The following is a 20,607-nucleotide window of genomic DNA, read 5'->3' as shown; positions in this document are numbered from 1 at the left end:
CACTACACAATTCAGCTGTGAAGCCATAAGATTGCAAGCACTATAAAGCATTGAGTGCTCAGCGATTAGGAAGTGCTTTTTGGTTCCCATTCAAGAACAGTAATTGCAGCATAACAAAAACCAGTGATAACAAACAACATTCAGCTCCATACAGATATTGGTGGCTAGAGAGTATTGTGGATTTTCATCTCTTCAGTAGGACTGTGATGCACAATAACTAAAGAATAAGCCAAAAACTGAATGGATTGAATTGTGCCTTGGTCTGATTGCCCACTGAACACACTTTTGTGCAAAAACAAGTCCAATTATTTACCCAGTTTAAACTCTATCTCAAAGCAAACCTGAACGGAAAATAAGCTTATGAGATACTTCATTGTACACTATGTGTATAATTATGGTAAATAGACCTTTCTTGGAGTCTTGTAGTCTTTTTTTTTTTACTTTAAAGTGCACCTGAGGTAAAAATACACTGATAAGATAAACAATTGTATTCATCCTCCTACTCCTAAAAATGACTTTTTTTTTGATATCCCATGGTTTATTTTATATTTAAACATTTACAAACAATATTGAATGTCTTGTTGTCTCTGCTCAGTGGCAGCCTATTAAGTGTCCCTAAATAAATTAACTATTGATCTCACTCTGCTCTCAGAAGTTGAATTCTGCCAAGCAAACTTTTATGGCTGTAATTTGCTCTTTCAGGCAGTAAAATAAAATAGGTAAAACAGGCTAGTTATTCATATGTTTTGCACTGTACATACACATGTTTATCTCATCATGTCACATGCTGCCTCAGGTACGCTCCAGGGGACGGGAGCGAGGCGGGGGGCCGAGCCGCGCATGTGCAGAAGCCCTAGGCTGGCGGCGACTGACCAGATTACTGAGAGTAGTACTGCAAGAACAGAGGGGCTGAAGAGGATGGCGAGGGAAGCCACAGTGCTATTGGGGCTAGAGGAAGCCCCAGATAAGTATAAATTAGTGATAGTGTACCATCTCTGGTACATTTTAACTACTTCAAGACCGCTCCATGCCAATTGGCGTTGACGTGGCGGCAGCCCCAGGACCGCCTAAGACATCCCCGCTCTGTCTTCAGTCTCCCAGCGGCAATCGTCGCAAGGAGACTGTTAGATGGCGAAACCGCCATCTAATTAACCTGTACAGTGCTGCGATCTAAGGCAGCGTTGTACTGGGGAAAGCCGTGTGACATGTAACTGCGGAAGTGATCCGCTGTCTTAGGCTGAAGCCTATAACAGCCGATCACGCTGATTTGCTGGCGGGGGGAGTAAAAAAAATAAATAGTAACATTTATTAAAAAAATAATAACATAAATATTTGTAAAAAAAATAATAAACACCTGGGGGGCGATCGGACCCCGCCAACAGAGAGCTTTGTTGGTGGGGAGAAAAGGCAGGGATCACTTGTGTGCTGAGTTGGATGTCCCTGCAGCGAGGCCTTAACGCTGCAGTGGCCTATTTGTTATAAAATGGCCTGGTCTTTAGGGGGGGGTTTAAAACTGCGATCCTCAAGTGGTTAATCTAAATGCTATTTGTTGCAACTGCATCGCACCTACTACAAACCTCAGATTAACAGGATCCAATACCTTGGTTACCCCCAGAGTCCACCTCAAAACTTTTGGATCCAAGCCTTCTGTCATGCTGCCCCTAACCTTTGAAACTTCTTGCCACACCAAGTTGAGATAGCTCCATCCCTGGAGGCATTTAAACGGTCGCTGTGTAGAGGCGCTGAGTATGCTTTTAAGCATACCCACATCTATTTGGGGATGAGTATACACTTACCGGCGCCTCTACACAGGGTCCCTTTAAATTCAAACTAAAGTGTCACCTGTTTATTCTGACATTTATGAACATATAGCTTTTTCCTCTGTAACACATTCCAACCCACAGCTATGCACTGATCTGAGATACAGTATTTATGGGCTTTGAGTCCAATGGGAGAAAAGCACTTTACAAATGTTATAGTTGTTCTTGCTTTGGCCAACCTCACATGAACAATCATATATCAATGACACATTGCTGCATAATCACTCTTTCCCAGTATTTTTTTCCCTGTAAATGTTTTTCTACAGGAAGCATGTAACAGCAAAAAATAAATAAAATAAATAAATAAAACTGAATTACAGTGTAACAGAATATACAGTTACAAACCTCTCTCACAACCACACTGCTATTGACTGTACAGCTTCCAACCAGTTTAGCTTGCACACAGAAGCTCTCTGCCATAAAGGAGCCTTTTATCTCCAGCAGTCAGAGATAAAACAACAGTCTTTCTGCAGCTCAGAGTGTTCAGTGCAGCTCAGTGAGCACACTGATAAGACTCCCAGGGCAAAATATAAGTAAACCTATGAACCTTTTCAGGGAATTCAAAACAAAGGCCTCGATTCATAAAGCATTTCCGCATGAGGAAATGCAGAAAACCGCTCGCTTTACCGACCACACAGCAAAATATGTATTCATAAAGGCTTTTTCCGCATGAAAAGCCGACATCCACGAGCAGAGTGATCAATCACCGCCTTGCGCGGTGATTATCACAGCAAAAGTAACAAATGTCAATTCATAAAGATTAGAGGTAGCGGTATGCGGACGGGTATTACCGCTACCTCTGATGTGGCGAGAAGCGTGCGGAATCCGTTGCAGTGAATGGGACAGACCTCCCAAGCAGCTGCAGAGAGAACACCGCACGGAGGGATTCCGCCTGCTTCTCCGGCTTCCGCATGTCTCCCGACAGCCTAACGCCTGCCTACAGCGGAGTATCTCCGCACGCCTGTCACAACAGGAAACATTTTTATGAATTACCACCCTGAAGGCGGAAATACCGACAGCGGTGTTTCCCCGCTCCACTTTCCCCGCTCGCAGGCTCTTTTATGAATCGAGGCCAAAGTGTTTGTTCACAGAACTTATAATAGAGTGGCTCATCTACAGAAGCAGGGGGGGGGGGGATTTGACTGTAGTTTAATAGCAGATTGAAGATTAACTTCCTGGCATCTATCACTCCCTATAGAAAAGCATGTGCAGTAGAAAATCATCACTGGGACCAAGCAGCAAGCCAGCATATAATCGCTTGTGTGACACAAGCTTAACTCCCTGTGACCCCTGAAATCACAAATGATGGTAATGACAGGCTTAGAGTATAATACAAGACTAAAGTATGACTCTAAAAATCAAGGTCAGTGCTGTACATTTTGGAAATAACTATGTAAATTGTTAACCAATGCTGTTACACAAATAATAACACAAGCTATTGCAGGATTCTTACAACGGGAATTCTAAGTTAAATGTTTGTCTACAATAATAACAATAAGGGCCTGTAAACACTGAAGGGCAATCACAAACACAGTGTGATGTTAAAGAGGAACTCCAGTGAAAATAATGTAATAAAAAAGTGCTTTATTTTTACAATAATTTTGTATAACTGATTTAGTCAGTGTTTGCTCATTGTAAAATCTTTCCTCTCCCTGATTTACATTCTGACATTTATCACTTGATGACATTTTACTGCTGGCAGGTGATGTCACTGGAAGGAAATGCTTCTTGCTTTTTTGGCAGTTGGAAACAGCTGTTATTTCCCACAATGCAACAAGGCTCCCACAGTGTGACGTCAGGACCTCAGAGCTGTGAGGCACTGAAATCACACTGTGGGAGGGGTTTCACCACAATATCAGCCATACAGAGCCCCCTGATGATCCGTTTGTGAAAAGGAAAAGACTGGGAAAGGGGGTATCAGCTACTGATTGGGATGAAGTTCAATTCTTGGTTACAGTTTCTCTGTAAAATCGCATACGGTGCAATTTTAAAATCGCATGCTTGCATTTTTAGGCTTGCGTTTGGGTTTTTCTTGTGACTTTTCTTGTGACCAGTGATTGGCTAAAAGTCCTTCAACCAGCAGTTGCAAGGTCTCCTTGGATTTGACCGTAAAAAAACTTAATGCAATCGCAATGTGTTTTTGTATGCGATTTCTCAAATGCAATGATCAAAAATCAGAATGTTTTTAGGGAAATAAACCTTGGGAATATTTTTGAATGTGTACAGAGCAAAAGCTCAGTTTAGTCATGGAATCCAAGGTTTCCCAAAGTGTTTACTTTCTGCTCTGTGCAAAATTGCACATCCAGGAAGGTGAGAATTCTGGGAAGTCATGTACACCAAACCATGTAAATGTCGAAATTTACAGATACACAAGCATTTTTTTTCACACAAGTGGCCTGAAAATATAGGGCGACAGGCTTGAGAATGGAGCTCTATCTAATAGCTTCGAAATGTTGCTGTTTGATGTCATTGCCATAATAGATATAATTTATGAAGATGGTGCCGGTCTCACTTTGTTGAAGGAGGAAGTATTAAAAACAGAGCATCAGCACAGAAGTCAGGCAACTGGCATAGTTTATAAGTGAATTAAGATGGAGCCCAGGCCCAGTCCACCCATGATGCCAAGCGAGGTGACTTCCTAAGGCGGCTGAGGTCTGGGGGCAGCACCAGAAACAAGAAGTGAAGAGAGTGCCTGGCCAACCTATGCTGGGGGCAACTGTACCTGTAAAAACCTATACTGGGGGCAACTGTACCTTTGTAACCTATACTGGGGCAACTGTACCTAGCCACTAATACTGAGGGCACCTATACCTGGCTGCTCACCTGTACTGAGGGTGTTTTTTTTTGGGGGGGGGGGGGGATAACCCCAGCTATAACGTACAGTGCAAATTGTCGGGGGGGGGGGGGTGGCTAGGGGGCGGTGCATCCACACAAGTTTGCCTCAGGCAGCAAAAAGTCTAGAACTGGCCCTGATGGCAGCCTCTATATTGCTCTCACTTTAGGTTTCCTTTAAAGCTGAGTTCAAACTATATGCATTGCGTAACACTGGCATAACGCAATGCACACCCTGCATACGAAACAATGCTCGTATTTTTATAGCATGAAGAATTGCTATGTCAGCTGTGTTTCTCTAGAAATGTATTGTACCAAGTGCATTTGAATAATGCAGAGATATGAGCATGTCCATACAATTGTACAGGTAGTGCGCTCACACGCAGCAGCACAGCTAGCCTGACCAAGTGTGAACCCGAGGTGGCAGAAAAAGAAACTCAGATGCTCACCTCCAGTGGCGGCGCCAGGGGGGGTGCTTTGGGTGCTGAAGCACCCCCTAAAATTCTCCAAGCACCCTAATAGCACCCCCCCCCCCCTCGTGAACTGACTTGCGGCATCTAATACAGCGGGAGTTTCAGTTGCTGGCTGCTGAGGACCATGGGAGCTGTGCGCCGGACGGAGGCCGGGACAGGAGGTCTGCTGCAGCCAGGTGAGTACATTTTTTTTATTTAGTAGCAGGTGTATTTGCTGGGCAAGTCTGCCACATGATTGAAGTGTTTTCTGATCAAGTCTGCCAAATGATTGAACTATTTTCTGGTCAAGTCTGCCACATGATTGAACTTTTTTCTGGTCAAGTCTGCCTCATGATTGAACTATTTTCTGGTCAAGTCTGCCACATGATTGAACTATTTTCTGGCCAAGTCTGCCTCATGATTGAATTACTTTCTGGGGAAATCTGCCACATGATTTAAGTGTTTTCTTGGCAAATCTGCCACATGATTGGAGTGTTTTCTGGTCAAGTCTACCACATGATTGAACTATTTTCTGGGGAAATCTGACACATGATTGAAGTGTTTTCTGGGCAAATCTGCCACATGATTGAAGTGTTTTCTGGTCAAATCTGCCACATGATTGAACGTGTTTTCTGGTAAAATCTGCCACATGGTTGAACGTATTTCCTTGGCAAATCTGTTCATGTGAGAAAACGCGGAAAAGCCGCCGCATGTACTAGCAGCAAGGCGGCTGATTCCGCATCCAACGCGGCGGTCTGCACGCGGAAGCGTGCATCTAGCGACATGGCAGATCGCAGAAAAGCCGCCGCATGTATTGTTAGCGAGGCGGCTGGTTCCGCGTCCAATGCGGCGGTTTGCACGCAGCAGCATGCAGCTGGGGTGGCTGAGCCTGTTAGTTCACATAGGTTTAGGAATACACACGCGCGCGCTGAAAGGCAGAACTTTTATGATGGCCAAGGGGGGATCAGCTGACCAGGCCGGTCAGCTGACCTCAGAGCTAGTAACCATTGGTTGATCACTTTAGGGCGGCGCCAGAGAGCACTGCTCTATATATGGTTACTGCTGGCCACTCTCAAATTGTCTGCCGTTGCGATCACTACGTGGAAGCACTCAGACCTTAGTCAGATCCTACAGTGTGTTTGAACCAGGAGGACCTGGGAATTCACACTGAGCCAGATTACTTGTGCTATTATTCTGTTATACTTCAGACTAGTTCCAGGGTGTAGAGACCACGAACCTCACACCCAAGACTAGGGAACTTGTGTTATTATTCTGTTATACTTCAGACTAGTTCCAGGGTGTAGAGACCACGGACCTCACACCCAAGACTAGGGAACTTGTGTTATCATTCTGTTATACTTCAGACTAGTTCCAGGGTGTAGAGACCACGGACCTCACACCCAAGACTAGGGAACTTGTGTTACCATTCTGTTATACATCAGACTAGTTCCAGGGTGTAGAGACCACGGACCTCACACTCAAGATTAGGCATTGTTTGATATTTGTTATGACCTGTTGCTTTCCTGACTATCCCTCTGCTTTCTGATTCGATACCACGCATATCTGATATACCGTTGCCAAACCCTGCCTGTCCTGAATACTGAATCAGCCTTCTGTCTTTGTACTTTGTCTGTCTGTGTGTTGCCGACCTGGCTTGCCCGACCTCGAGAGCTATCTCTCTCCACTAAAGAGATAGTCTCCAGATCAATCAGTGACATCCACCTCCAGGTGTCACTCACTCACTGGTCCTTCCTACCTTCAGCCTGACTCCACCCCTTGGAGAGTCTCAGGCTGCTGGAAGGTCTCGGTACTCTCTATAGCAGTACTTTCTGTACTGCCTAGGGCCACCTGCTCTTCAGGTGGGTTACTCAAAGTCATACTGTTACACCAAACACTCACTATATACTTAATTAGAGGTGTCCAGAGGTTAGCACTATATCTGTATTATTGGAGATTCTGCAGATCATCCATAATCAGGTATAGATCTGTATTCTTGGTGATACTGCAGATCACCAATAATCAGATTCTCTCTGCGAGCTGACACCGATCGTTACAGTTCACATTACGTGTATTTTCTTGAGAAAACCTGCACAATTATGTGAATTTTCTGGGGAAAGGGTCACCAAAACTTGGGCCCACTGTCTTTGCGTTGCACTTTTAAAGGAAACCTGAGGTGAGAATAATATTGAGGCTGCCATGTTTATCTCCTTTTAAGCAATACTAGTTGCCTGGCAGCCATGCTGGTCCTCTGCCTCTAATTCTTTCAACCATAGACCCTGAACAAGCATGCAGCAGGTCAGGGGTTTCTGACAATATTGTCAGAACTGACAAGATTAGCTGCATGTTTGTTTTTGGTGTAATTCAGTTCACTACTGCAGCCAAATAGATCAGCAGGGCTACCAGGCAACTAGTATTGTTTAAAAGGAAATAAATATGGCAGCCTCCATATCACTCTCACCTCGGGTTCACGTTAAATTACAGTTAGCTCCGCCCTCATCCGGCCATGACTACGCCCATAATATAGCCACACCCATCATCAGCTACCCCAAAAGTTGGTCCAGCACCTGCATAGCACCCCCCCCCCCCCAAAATTCTGGAGCCGCCACTGCTCACCTCAGAGGAGGGAAGTCTCTGGATAGAGCAGAGGCTTCCTGTGTCCTCTTCGCGCACACCAGGGACTCTCTGAACATATCTGACAAAAGCTTTTTGGATACGTTCTCGTGGTAGCGTTCCTGCCTTGTGCAAGTGCGGCTAGCTGCTTGTCCATGAGAAGCTCCATGCTACTGCACAGGCATGGCTGTACTTGCGCAGGCACAGTACAACCGCATTCAAAGAGGAGTGCAGCCGCAAACTTTCACAGTGTCCCAGGCAGTGGTGGTGGTCTTGAGGAGGATGTGGGAAGCCCCTGGAGGATCCATATGAATAATCATTCATAATCATTTGTATAGTTAGTGGCCACCATAATAGAGACTATCAGATTTGGGAGCATCAAAGTTGCTGCGAGTAGCTCAATTACTGTACATGTGCAGCTGATAACTCGTGTAGAAAGGAGAAAGATATCAGGGTAGTCTGTACTGCAAGCAGAGAGTGGATTTCAGGCTTGAAAAAAAGGCCAGATTCTGGTGCATGTATTAGTTTGCCAGTTGGGTGAATGACAGCTCACCCTACTGCCGCTAAAATTTCTGGCAGCAAAAAATACTATTTCCCCTCCTAGTCATAGCAAATCGGGAAGGGGGGAGACACGTAATTAGGGGTCTGGGTATGTCTGGCACATCAACTGCAGGTATGCGGGTGCAATACACTGTTATTAGGTGCTATGTGCCCATGTCCCAGCGCCGAATCGACCTGCTTCACAAATTTTGCTTAGTGAAAATTTCTGCTAGTTGTAAAGTCCATAAGTAGGTGAGGAAGCTGAACACCTCACATCCTATTAAAATTAGCTGTGAGAGATAGAAACCAATGCTTAATAGTGCTGAATTAGCCAGCACCAGCCCTGCTGCATTCTTTTACATTTAGGTTTAGTTTAGTTCATAGCAATTTTTAGTAAAAATGAAACTCCACTGTAATGAGACTCAATAATGAAAGTCCTGATCATCTCAGCTGGAAATCTAAACAGAGGATTCCCGCTATGTCAGTGGCCTCCTCTTCAGTGAGCTGCAGAATGGACCACATTGCCCAATGCTTTTCTTGTTCTGCAGAAAAATCAAAGCAACTACCTATAGTACAGAGCATTAGCTTCTCCTTCCCTCTCCACAGTGTAGAACATTGTGCTCAGCCAGTAGGCAGTGTGTCTGCACAGCAGTCATGCCAATACTGGCACCAAAAACAAATTTGCACAAACTTCTGACAGAGGGCATATGTATGTTCTTAGCTTACAGACTACGACAGAACAATAGAGGTTGGTCATTAGTCATCAGGTATGACAGCTCACAAATAAAATCATCAACGGGACCAGAGGACACCTGTGCTCACACTACATTTCTGAATGATCCTTTTAAAAGGGTCTTTCCAAGTCTCAGTCACCAAGTGAAAATCTAGTGTGTGTGTAAGGAAATTCATCCCTTCCACGTTCCACCATTTAGCCACTACCCTTGTATAATAACTCCTTAAAAGAACAGTGTGCTTGGCATGATAGTTTAGCACCTCTTCATGCAGGTGGTACAAGCAATGTAGGCAATTGCCGAATTTTACATATGTCTAAAAACAGCTCTGTGTAAGAATGAAGGAGGATTGTACTAGAGAGAAAAGATGGTGAAAAATACACACATAATATGAAGAAACTCGACCCTACACAGCTAAAGTATATATCTATGAAGACTACGACAAAGTTTTTATGAGTTCTAAAACTTCTTTTTACATCACTTAATTGTTAAAAAAGCTAGAATGAGAAGGAAAATACATACAGTATGCAGGTCTCTTCCGGGAAAATATTAATAGCAGATCCTTCCTTATTAAACACTCCTTATAAAGGATGAGCACACTAGTCATACATGAAGGGTTAAAGTTGGCAATTTACATTGTTGTCAACAGACCATAAACAGCGCATGGTTTGACAGCCCTTCACAGAAAGAAGACCTACAGCCATGCAAAAGCTCTATAAACAAGCTAAAGAGCCACACAGTGCACATAACAATGACGGTAAACCACAAGGACCAATCAGAAACAATCTCTCATATCATCTGACCTTAGAAAACTAAGTCTGATTGCTTGCTACTGATAACATTTTGCTAATCATTACTGGCATTGACGCACAGAATAGTCCAGATACTGGTTTCCTGAGCACAGTGATGCATCTTCTCAGTGTTTTGGCACAGAGACAATTTTCCTGTCCTATGTATTAAATCCATTAACAGAAGCCCTGCTTGCAATGTCTCCATCTCCCCACTCGCATACAGCCAAAGTGGATGGCATCTCTGTCAGTGTTATTTTAAAGTGTTGTCAGATCAGAAGATTCTTTCAGGCTGGAAAGCTTCAGCTGATTCGCCATTTGTTAGCGACATACAGGACAGATAATCTGCCGGTGCTCTGTATTGCCTTTGTGGGGTAATATAGCATTCATCAGATTTCATCTGTTGCATAGCTCCCAACTGTCTCTCTTTGGGATCCTAGTTCCTCTGTCCCTCTTTCTTTCTCATTAGTCCCTCTTTCAGGGCTCTTTCCCACCAGAGCCCTTTTCCTGCGTTTCAACACAAAGGCAATTCTTTGCGTTAACCAAGGTAAAATGGAAGTCCATAGACTTTCATTTTACCTTTTACACCCGACGCTGCGTTTCGGTGCGTTGCAGTTCGACGCACCTGGAAGCATTGAAACGCCGGGAAACAGCGTTTTCCCGTCGGGTGCAATTAATAGCTACCGCCGCTGATTGCGTTGCACCGCAAATTCCCGACGACACGCCGCAGGCTATTTAATGCGTGCAGGAGAACGGCTCCTGCACGTGTTGTCTGATGTAAAAGAGGCCTTAGGACTAATGTACAGATCTAGGAAAATATATGTATTTTTCGACTGAAAAAAGTGTATTTAATTGACTCTAAGCTTTTATTTTTGTCTTTTAAATTGATATATTTATTATTTTCAAATGTTAAAGTACACCACAAAAAAAACAAACAAAAAAAAAACAGCCGCTGGGGGGTACTTAACTCGGGAGGTGGAGCCTTTAGGATCCTAGTGAGTCTTTCCCTGTCCTCTGTAGCCGCGGTGATCCAGCACTAGCTCTCCCGAAAATTCCCCCAGCAAGCACTGCTGTGATTCAGCAAAGGTACAGTAGCGGCTTTCCGATGGACTCCTTTAAATCACCCCTTAAATCACTTCTGTCCCAGAGACTTCCAGGGAGACTTATGGCTTTTACATAAAACTAGTAGTCCCTGGGACAGGAAATGATGGGCAGCAATACATACCAGGCCATTCTAATTCCCCACTCTACAAACAATGTTTTTATGTGTTGCTGTTTCTGTCAAATCTAAAGGTGGCCATACATGGTACAATTTTTATTTTTTTTTCGATTAAATAATTTCGTTCGATTATTCCGTTAGATCGAATATAAATATTTTTCCAGCATGTCCGATCAGATTTTTCTTGAAAAAACGGGATAATCGTTTGAATTTCTTGATCGAAAAAAAGTATTTTAAACTTTCATTCGATTCGATAATTTAGATTGAATAAACGGGATAATCGAACGTTTTTATTGTACCATGTATGGCCACCATAAGAGAGAGTGCTCAACTTCCTGTCTGTACAGGAAGTGATGGAAATTCTCACAAATGGGGATACAGCACCGCAGTATCAACCCAAAACAAGTTCTTACCTCATACTATCGGAAACTAAAATGATTATTTTTTTCCTAGAAATGTGTTTGCTTGTTCCAAGACCAGCAGGACAGCCAGGGAGACTTTACTTTTAAAAATGAGGTTGGCAGCTCCCACATTCCTGTCTAGTCATCTTGCAGTTTGGCCGTGTTAATAGGGAGACCTCAAGCTGTGTCTTGTGTGGATTATATTGTTACTCCATCCAGACAATCACAACGATTATTATTTTTTTTTAGATTAAAAAAATTAAACAAAAGCTGTCAATGTCCATTACAAGAGTTCCCGTCTATATCAGCACTGGCACTGCTTCCAGACTCCAACATATATGAAACAACTGAAGCAACAATTTCAGAAACAACTGTCAAACCCCTGAACTGCATCCCAGATCCTAATCTAGCTCTCCCCTCGTCATTATATATTGGTTCCAGGCTGTTTTCCTCTTCTCTGTAAGGAAGCAGGCATTACGCTACAGGCTCTGTTTGTAGGTTCCCTCTCATTATTTCTGTAAACAGCCTGGCAAAAATCATTGTAACCAATAATGCCAAATAACAACATCATGTATAGACAGATATGAACCTGATGGTGACCTGTAAGAAGAGTTTATTGCAGAGGTTATCAAAACGGGATGCCATGATACCCTGGTGCACCTTGAGCACCTCCCAGGGGTGCCCCAGCATGCATCCCCATCCTTTGTGCATTGTTTTCATACAATGCAACTGCACATTGATACACAATGCGGCTGCATTACCTGCCAGTTAACCTTCAGCCTGGGCAACCGTTGAAGTTGGACGGGTGGAATGAAGGATTAGTGCGCTTTGGCCTGGATTGGTAAGGAGATGTTTGTCCAGCTAATGGGGGTCACTTACAATCTGGAATTGGTGCTGAGGTGATGCTGCATAATTAAAAGGGGTGTTACTAACTGCAGTCCCCATGTGGAGAAATGTCTATGTACTCTATAAGATTGTCTCTTCATCCTTATGTTCATTCAGGGGGGTGCTGCCTAACGTGGGGGCCACTAACTATTTGGAGGGGAGGTAGCCATTCATTGACTACTTGGAAGGGAGATGCTGCCTAATAAACATCACTAGCTGCTTGGAGAGGGGGTGCTGCCGAATAAGGGTCCAAAAGGCATTTCGGTAGTTTTTGCCGAAGAGTGCCTTGAAAAAAATCCCAAAGCCATCAAGGGCACCTTAACCCAAAAAAGTTTGAGAACCACTGGTTTATTGATATCTCAGCATTTGGATGTAATAAAGACTAGCTAATCTACACACTTACAAATAGCCTTCTGTGAGACCACTACCCTCAAACTGAAATATAATTGTTGTATCACTTCTTGATAATGGGCTGGAAGTGTCTCTTAATCTCTGAGAAAAGACCTTGATATGCTCTAAAAATTCACTATTCCACTTTGTCCTTCAATGTCATTGTACTGATCACAATGTGTCACTCTGTAGCACCTGTCACTACACCTAACCTGTCATCCTTTGAAGACCAAGCATCCCACGTGTCTATGTGCCCCCCCCCCCCCCCCCCCGGTCTTATATAAAACAGCGTGGAGACTCACATAGATTATTGACTGTTTCATAAATGTTTAACATTTTTCAAGATCCTCGGAATAATAAATGCGTACATTTAAGTAAAGCGCGTTCATCTTCCTTCCCGGAACAAAAAACAGTTCATTGGTAAAGCAAGATTCATGGAGACCTCAACTCCCCGACCCTCCATCCTCTTTGACACTATTTTCTTTCTTCTCTTCAACAAGGAACTTACAATTATAGCTGTGGAAGACGCAGCTGCTACTGGCCAAGTATTAAGATTGAAAAAGAATATAAACACTCTACACAACAATGCACTATACTACACTAAACACTTTTTGCATTCCCATGATAAAAACTGGCCGGTAGTGCTTAAAATACTAAAACAAATACAATGTTAAGTCAAATATGTCTTCTTCTAGTCTACAGGGTTCATTTAAAGGAAAACTACAATGGGTTTTGTGGTGTGGAGAGTTGTATCATCCACAAGGTAATTCTAGGCAGTTGCCTAGGGCATGGGGAGAGTATAGGGGTCCAGTGGAGGTTAGTCCCCACTAAATCTTACTAAAAAAGCCAGGTAACCAGCAGTGGTAAACAAAACTGCTATTTTGCCTAGAGCCCATTTCATCCTAATCTATTTCTGGTGATGTGTATCCATACTGGGTGTGGCAATATGTTGGTGAAATGGCAATATAAAAAAATATATTATTACCAGCAGTATTGCTATTTTTAGTTGTTTCAACATATATGACATATATCATACATTTGCTTTGTCTTACACACACACATAAAGTATAGACATAGGAATTTGTTGGTCTACTTGATCAAAAATCCTATTGCATCTGATCTGAAGCAATGGAGCTGTTTTACTGCTGCGTCTATTTCCGATCGTTTGCAAGTTGCAGAGTGCAAAGATACATAGTTAGGGCTGGTTCACACTGCAAGAGCTTTTTCTAAGTGCTTGTGATTTTTACAGCTCTTGCTAATGTAATCCTAGGTGTGTGTTCTCACTGGAGCAATATGATTTCATAAAAATCAACCATAGCATTGCATTAGCAAGAGCTTTCCAAAACACTAAAGCTGAAAAAAGCTCTTGAAGTGTGAACCAGGCTTAAATCACAGAGACACGCTTCCACTAGTGTGATCCGAATTGGTCTGATCACAAATGCCAATCCTGCTGCATTTTTTGAGACTTTGCGCTTGTGCTCCTACCCAATCCAGGGAAAATTGCAAAACACAACTTAAAATACAAAGAGACACAGGGCGGATTTACCATTAGGCACTATAGGCACGTGCTTACAGGCGCCTGACGTTGGAAAGGCGGCTTACTCCCCTCCCCCAAGCGCCTCCCTCCCTCTTTCCCTAAACAGAGTCCTGATGAGAGTGTAAATGAGAGGTTACTCACCCTGCTCTCGGCATTCCACTGACGAGATCTGCCTCTCCAGTCAGGGGCACCTCTAGCTACTTAATACTGATGTTCTTCTATCTACCTAATACTTTGGGATGGCACTTTTGGTTACCTAACAGTAAGGGGCACGGGAAGTAAGGGAGAAGTGAGAGCTGGGACAGCCAGCACACTTGCAGTGCGGTTCAGAGGGTTTTTTGATTCATGGAAGGAGGAGTCAAAGGTGCCAGGATCTCTGTGCCTATAGGCTCCTGTGAGGTAAATCCGAGCCTGAAGAGACAAAATGCAAAGAATTGCAAAAAAACAAACAAACAAACAAAAAAAACCCCAGAGAACTACCTGCTGAAAAATTGTAAAAGTCACAAAGAAATCGCACTGCATTTGCAATTCTATAAACCCTTATTTTAAAACTACGGTAACCCTGGAACTACCTTAACTTGAAACTCCTTACTAACAAAAACTTTTCATCCCAACGGTGAAAGGTCTGGCATTAGTACCAACAGGGTGTGCCAAAAGAGTCTCTTTTGCATTCAGTATCCAAACATAAGGGCTTGTTCACATTATGAGCAATTTCGCTTATTTTTAAGCGCTGGCAAATTTAAAAAATCGCCTTAAAATAGCTTGTGCAATGTTAGCTTATGTGAGTGATCTCAGCGATGTGCAAGAACAAGAGCTATAAGCGATGAGCTTTCTATCCAATTGTAAACGCGGCTCCTGCACCATTTCCAAAGCGTTTGCGATTCAATGTAAAGTATAGCAAAACCGCTAAGTGCTTGAAAAGGCGATCTGAAATGCGATTTGCTGAGCTCTTTAATGAATAAATGCATTGTATTAATTTCCAGGTCAAAGAGTTCACTTCCTTATTGACATCAGGAAGTGAACAAAACATCGCTACACAAAAGCGCTTAGAAAAGCGCTTTTCACTCTGAAAGCGCTTAGAAAAGCGATTTATATTGTGAGCAAGGCCTAAAGGTTGCAAAGCCTGTTAGGTTTTTGTACAATAATACCCAGCTACCTGCATGCTTTCAGTCACCCCCTGTAACACGGAACTGAAGAATTTGAAGACTTTTCTCATTTTCTTGGAAGGGAGAATGTGGAGAAATGGGTCAGTCTTGTCTGACTGCACCCCATATGGTGTAGGCACTAAACTGTGTTAAGCAGAATAATGTGCGTAAAATGTTACTGCATGATACGTAGAGCAGAGCAGAATACATTACTAGCAATGCATATAGCTCTGCTCACCATGAGTAAGACTTTTACGCACGTACTTCTGCTTGACACAATTTAGCGCATACACCCCAATATATGTCATCGGACCTCAGGGAACTAAGTGACAACCCAAGCACTTTTCAAGCTCTCAAGGTTTTCTGGTGCACCGCCTACTCTGCTTACTGGATGCAACTACTACATATTAAATTATTAATATATATTTAATGGATACGATTTCAAAATTACCCCATTACGTAAAACTATTTTTATACATAAAAATACATATAAAAATGAGTATATTTAAAAAATAAATTCCTTCAATAACCTGATTGGATTGGTAAACACCAACAAAGTACTAATATTCCAATATACAGTAGATACTTAGTTGTACACAGTGCCAAAGTGTATGCCTTTTATTGCTGCATAGGATGTGTTTAGCCGCATGGTTTGAATGTCTCTTGAACAATCAATGCATCTCTAATGCATATTTGGCAAGGATGAAGTGTAATCAGCGGCGATCTAGATGTATATATAAAACCCACCACGTGATGAAGGTCACAGCCTGACCAAGACCACAGTATTACAGGTTCTCATTCAATAGACCTTCATCACTTCTGGCAAATGCCCCCAAGGGCCTTCAATAGGTTACTAAGCAATGTGGGCCTACTGCTCCCCAAAATAACTGACAGTTCAGACTGCCAACTTTGACAACGCCACACTCTTGTAAAACTTTTTATAGACCAGTACAAAATGTGCTGGCTTTTATTTTCTTTTTTATTTACTGATTTATTTTTTGGTTTCCTGCGCTCTGCCAGCTCTTTATTTGCACAGGATAGGATTATTATTGATCCAAATCATCTTTCCTTTTCGGTCTTACATTTTAGCATTGAAGTTTCAATAATGGCTATCGACTAAGGATCCACCCAGTCACTCAGCTAAGGCATCAGAGGAAAAAAAAGGAAAAGAAAGTCAAGAAACAGCTTTTCCTTGTATCACCTCAAATTCAAAAAAAGACAGATTTTTTTCAAGATGAAAATGTTACATAACTTGACTCCTCTGGATTAAAGCAAAGGCAGGCGATACTTACAGCCCTGAAAGTATATTTGTTCTTACAAGTATTTCCAAACCATGGCAGACCATGCGAAGCTGTTCTATCACAGTACCATTAATTAAAACAAACATTTTCATGTGTCGCATACTTGGAGAGGGTATTAATCCTAGCAGGATGACAGATAAAGGGATCTAATTCGCTAGTTCTTGCTTGGTGAATTCTGCTCAGCGACTTGACTTGCAAGTGATAAATTATACAACAACACATTTATAGGTAACATACTGGAACTACTGTGGGCTGTTATTGTAAAGAAGTCACCGTGCATGCATAATTGCAGAGAAACCTAAACACATCTCCCTTCATATATAATAGATTGGGGCAGACTAGGTGTGTTCATGATTGTATTCCTGACTGTTTACATTAGCTGCATTTCACAAAAGACACATCTGCACTTGTGCTAATGACAAATAAGCTACCACCAGCCTTATCTCACAATTCTTTTTCTTTTTGACAACACCACATCTACACTATGGCTCACACAGCACTGCTATACAACAACATGGTGGAGATAGTGGTGATGACAGCACATTGTAAGCTTTGGCTGCCCTTTAAGACCCTGAACTTGATGCCGTTTGTCCCTTGTTGTCATTAGGGCAGGGTAAGTACAGATGATTCATCCCCTGAGAGGACAGGTGCAATCCCCAGGTCTACTTACCTCCCTCTAAAGTGGATTAAACAACCTGGGAAGCTTGGGGTCATCTCCCATCCAGAGGTGGCTAGATGTTCTGTAGGAGAAGACACTTCAGGATGAGCTGGACCACCTGGTCTTGTCCCATCTCTTGCTTGTTTGGAGAGCTCTACAAGTCTGATTCAGGATGGGGAGCGAGCAGGGGCAGGAGGGGCAGCAGAGAGGCAGCAAATGCCATGAAGCTCAGCCCTGGGGTCTAGTGGCTTTCGCTGGAGGGCATCCTTTTCTTCTTTCTTCATATGATGATGATGATGATGGGCTGCTGTGAGCTGCTGCTGCTGCGGATGGATTGTGGAATGGGAGAGCAGGCAGCTTCAGCACTGCTTGGAGACAGTGAACTGCAGATACATTGTCACACATTCACACCATCACACACTCACACCAGAAGATAGTTCTTCCCCAGCACTACAGATACACCGGGCTGGATCTCCCACAATCTGGCTCAGAGGATCTAGAGGTGAAAGCTAATTGGATTGAGCTCTGCATCACCAAGGACAGCAGCAACAGATCGGCAAGTGCTCCTCACCAAAGCCAAGAAATCCCGAGGAGAACAAGCAGAGGGAGGAGAGGAGGGGGCCGGGGGAATCCTATTCTGAGAACAGCTTTAACCCATTCATCCTTTAACCCTTGCAGCAGGCTTCTCTATTTAAAGCAGCGCTCCCGGCTCACGTGGAAGCAGTCAGTGTCTGCTGTAGCTGCCCGGAGCACAGGGACAATGCATGTTCTCTGCCTTCAGCAACACCTGAAACCTCACCTATTCACCTGCTACTAGAAAGAGCCACAGCTGCTTCTTATTATTCTCTATGCTGGACGACCTCAACGGCCTGTTCCAAGTATTATCTGTCTGTAGGTGCCTATTAACTGTACAATTTTTTTCTTTCAATGCCAATTTAATGATCAAATTGTATAGAAAACTTGCCATTTATGAAGGCAATCGATAGTGAACTATTCTTTGGTCGATTGCTAAATAGGATAAAATCGATCCCAAAGTTGGATTATATGATCGAATTACGATTGTTTAAATCACATCGATCGCATTTAGTGAAAATTTGTACCGTTAAGGCACCTTGTGACTCAAACACACCCAAAAAGACAACGTGTAAAGTTGGGTTTCCACTGGCAACTGATACTGATGTGTTTTAACTGATTAATTTGTTCAGTTGCTGTGCGTTTTCATCTTTAGGGCTTGTTTACACTGTCAAAACGCAGATGGGCGTGCGATCAAAACACAACGCACTTCTGTGTGCTGCGCTGCTGGTCAGTGCTGCGCCTTACTGAAAAATGGGTGCAGCAGTGTGATAGCGCATTGCACTGCTGTGCAACACATTTAGCGTGAAGATCAGACAGTGCCGTCTATGCACTTCCGATGTTCTTGCATGCTGGACACTATACACATTGCCAAAACGCGCACGGCAGTGACCGTCTGTGACCGACTGGGTCCACAATGCACACAAAATGCATGCAGCAGTACGTTATAACAGCGCACTGGGTAAGACTCAGTTCCCACTCGTGGCTATACGATTTGAGTCCTATGGGAGAAAGGTGCTTTACAAATGTTATTGTATTGTATTATTGTATACTAGTAGATCTAAGCCCGTTAATATAACAGGCTTTAGATCTGTCTCATAACCCAACCACCCCTCCCGCCCCTATGACTGCCGCCACTGCCGCATGTCAGCGCGGACACAGGGACATGGGACGCAAAGACACAGGGCTATTATTAAATAGGATTGTAACAGGTCCGTTTAACACTTTAGTGTCCGCTCCATTTCAGAGAAGTGGGTGGATGTGTTGCACCATAGGCTGCTATGGCGCATCCACTCATTCGGAAAAATGGAACAGGTCGGGACTCTAGTGTGCGCAAAGCTACTTTGTGCACGGCCCCGTGCACTGCACACGCAGCGCGGGTGCGCCAATGTTAGTGCGCGGTGCGAGGATAATGTTGCTCCCGCTGGCCTTTAAAAGTCGCACCAGGTGCGACAAAAATGACGCATCGGGTGCCCCAGAAGTGGCGCATCATAGCGCTGCTTAACGGGCACCCGATGCATCATTTTCGTCACATCGGGTGCGACTTTTAAAGGCCAGCAATGCGCACTATTACCCGCGCTGCGCGCGCAGTGAGTGGTATCGTTTCAACTGTGTGGGTGCAAACCACCCCACACATCGTGGTTTGCGCCCACTAACACTTATACTTTGTATGCAGTAAAAATGCACTTGTTTTTTCACAGCAGCCAATGTAATCAATAGACAAAATTCACACAATGTGAAGAATTAGGCCTCACTCACTCAAATTATACGCGTTGCCGGAATGCGCACAGCAACAAGTATAGTGGCCAACATGCTAGTACATCAGAAGTCAACAGAGTGCACTGTCTGATGTTCACACTAGATGCGCTGCGCAGCAGTGCGATGTTCTATCACTGCTGCAGGCGTTTTTCTGCAAACCGCTGATCCATTCACTTTAGTGAATGGGATCAGCAGCGCAATGCACGGAAGTGCAGATGGAAGTGTGATCGCACATGTTGCTTTCCGATCGCATGGTCATCTGCATTTGGCACGAAGCCTTACGCTTTAGGATGTCAGTTTCCTTTCTCCGTGTGAAAAAGGCATTGAAGTGTGAACTAGCCAATTGATTAACATGAATTATCAGTTTAGATCAGTTTTCTTGTGCATAAAACGTGTACGAAAATAGACGAGTGTGTTCCCTGCCTGCCTTTTTTAACAAGTGGGAACCGAGCTTTAGGGCTCATTCACATCATTAATGCAGACTGGCTGTGCGATCGGGACGCAACTTGCTCTTGGCAAAACAATGCATGCGCAGCATAGCACACATGATCTGAACGTCAGAAGTGCCGTCTGTGTGCTTCAGCCATTCTTGCATGTCGCACACCATGCGTAATTCCGAAATGCGCATGGCAGCACATAGCATCACTAAAACGTGATAATTCATATCATGGCCGTATTCGTTTGCATTTTTTCGCGATCTTGAATTTGCATGCGCAATCCTAAATCAGCATGCACAAGTGTGAATTGTCATGCAAAAACGCGCCTGTTTTTGCGCATGTCAATCAGAGTTAACACGCCTTATCAGAGTTAACACGCCTTATCAGATGGCATAGCAAGCGCTAAGAACTTATGCCTGCTAATTGGCAATGATGAGAGCTCCACTCGTCCTGCCCTGAGTCCCTGCGGGCCCAATCACTTTAAATGGGGATAATGTCCTTTAAAGTGATTGGACCCGCAGGGACTCAGG

The 20,607-nt window shown here is 43.6% G+C and overlaps 1 protein-coding gene across 1 annotated transcript in view; it reads right to left on the bottom strand.

The window, feature by feature from the left end:
- Positions 1 to 17,884, bottom strand: part of KCNB2 (potassium voltage-gated channel subfamily B member 2) — a 396,347-nt gene extending 378,463 nt beyond the window's left edge. The window contains exon 1 of the mRNA XM_068237502.1: positions 17,322 to 17,884. The gene's annotated coding sequence lies outside the window, so the exon portion shown is untranslated. The remainder of the gene's footprint in view (positions 1 to 17,321) is intronic.
- Between the last annotated feature and the right edge of the window lie 2,723 nt (positions 17,885 to 20,607).

This window comes from Hyperolius riggenbachi, chromosome 5 (genome assembly GCF_040937935.1).
Source record: "Hyperolius riggenbachi isolate aHypRig1 chromosome 5, aHypRig1.pri, whole genome shotgun sequence".
In the NCBI taxonomy this organism is placed as follows: Eukaryota; Metazoa; Chordata; class Amphibia; order Anura; family Hyperoliidae; genus Hyperolius; species Hyperolius riggenbachi.
This window is presented reverse-complemented; position numbering and strand designations above follow the sequence as displayed.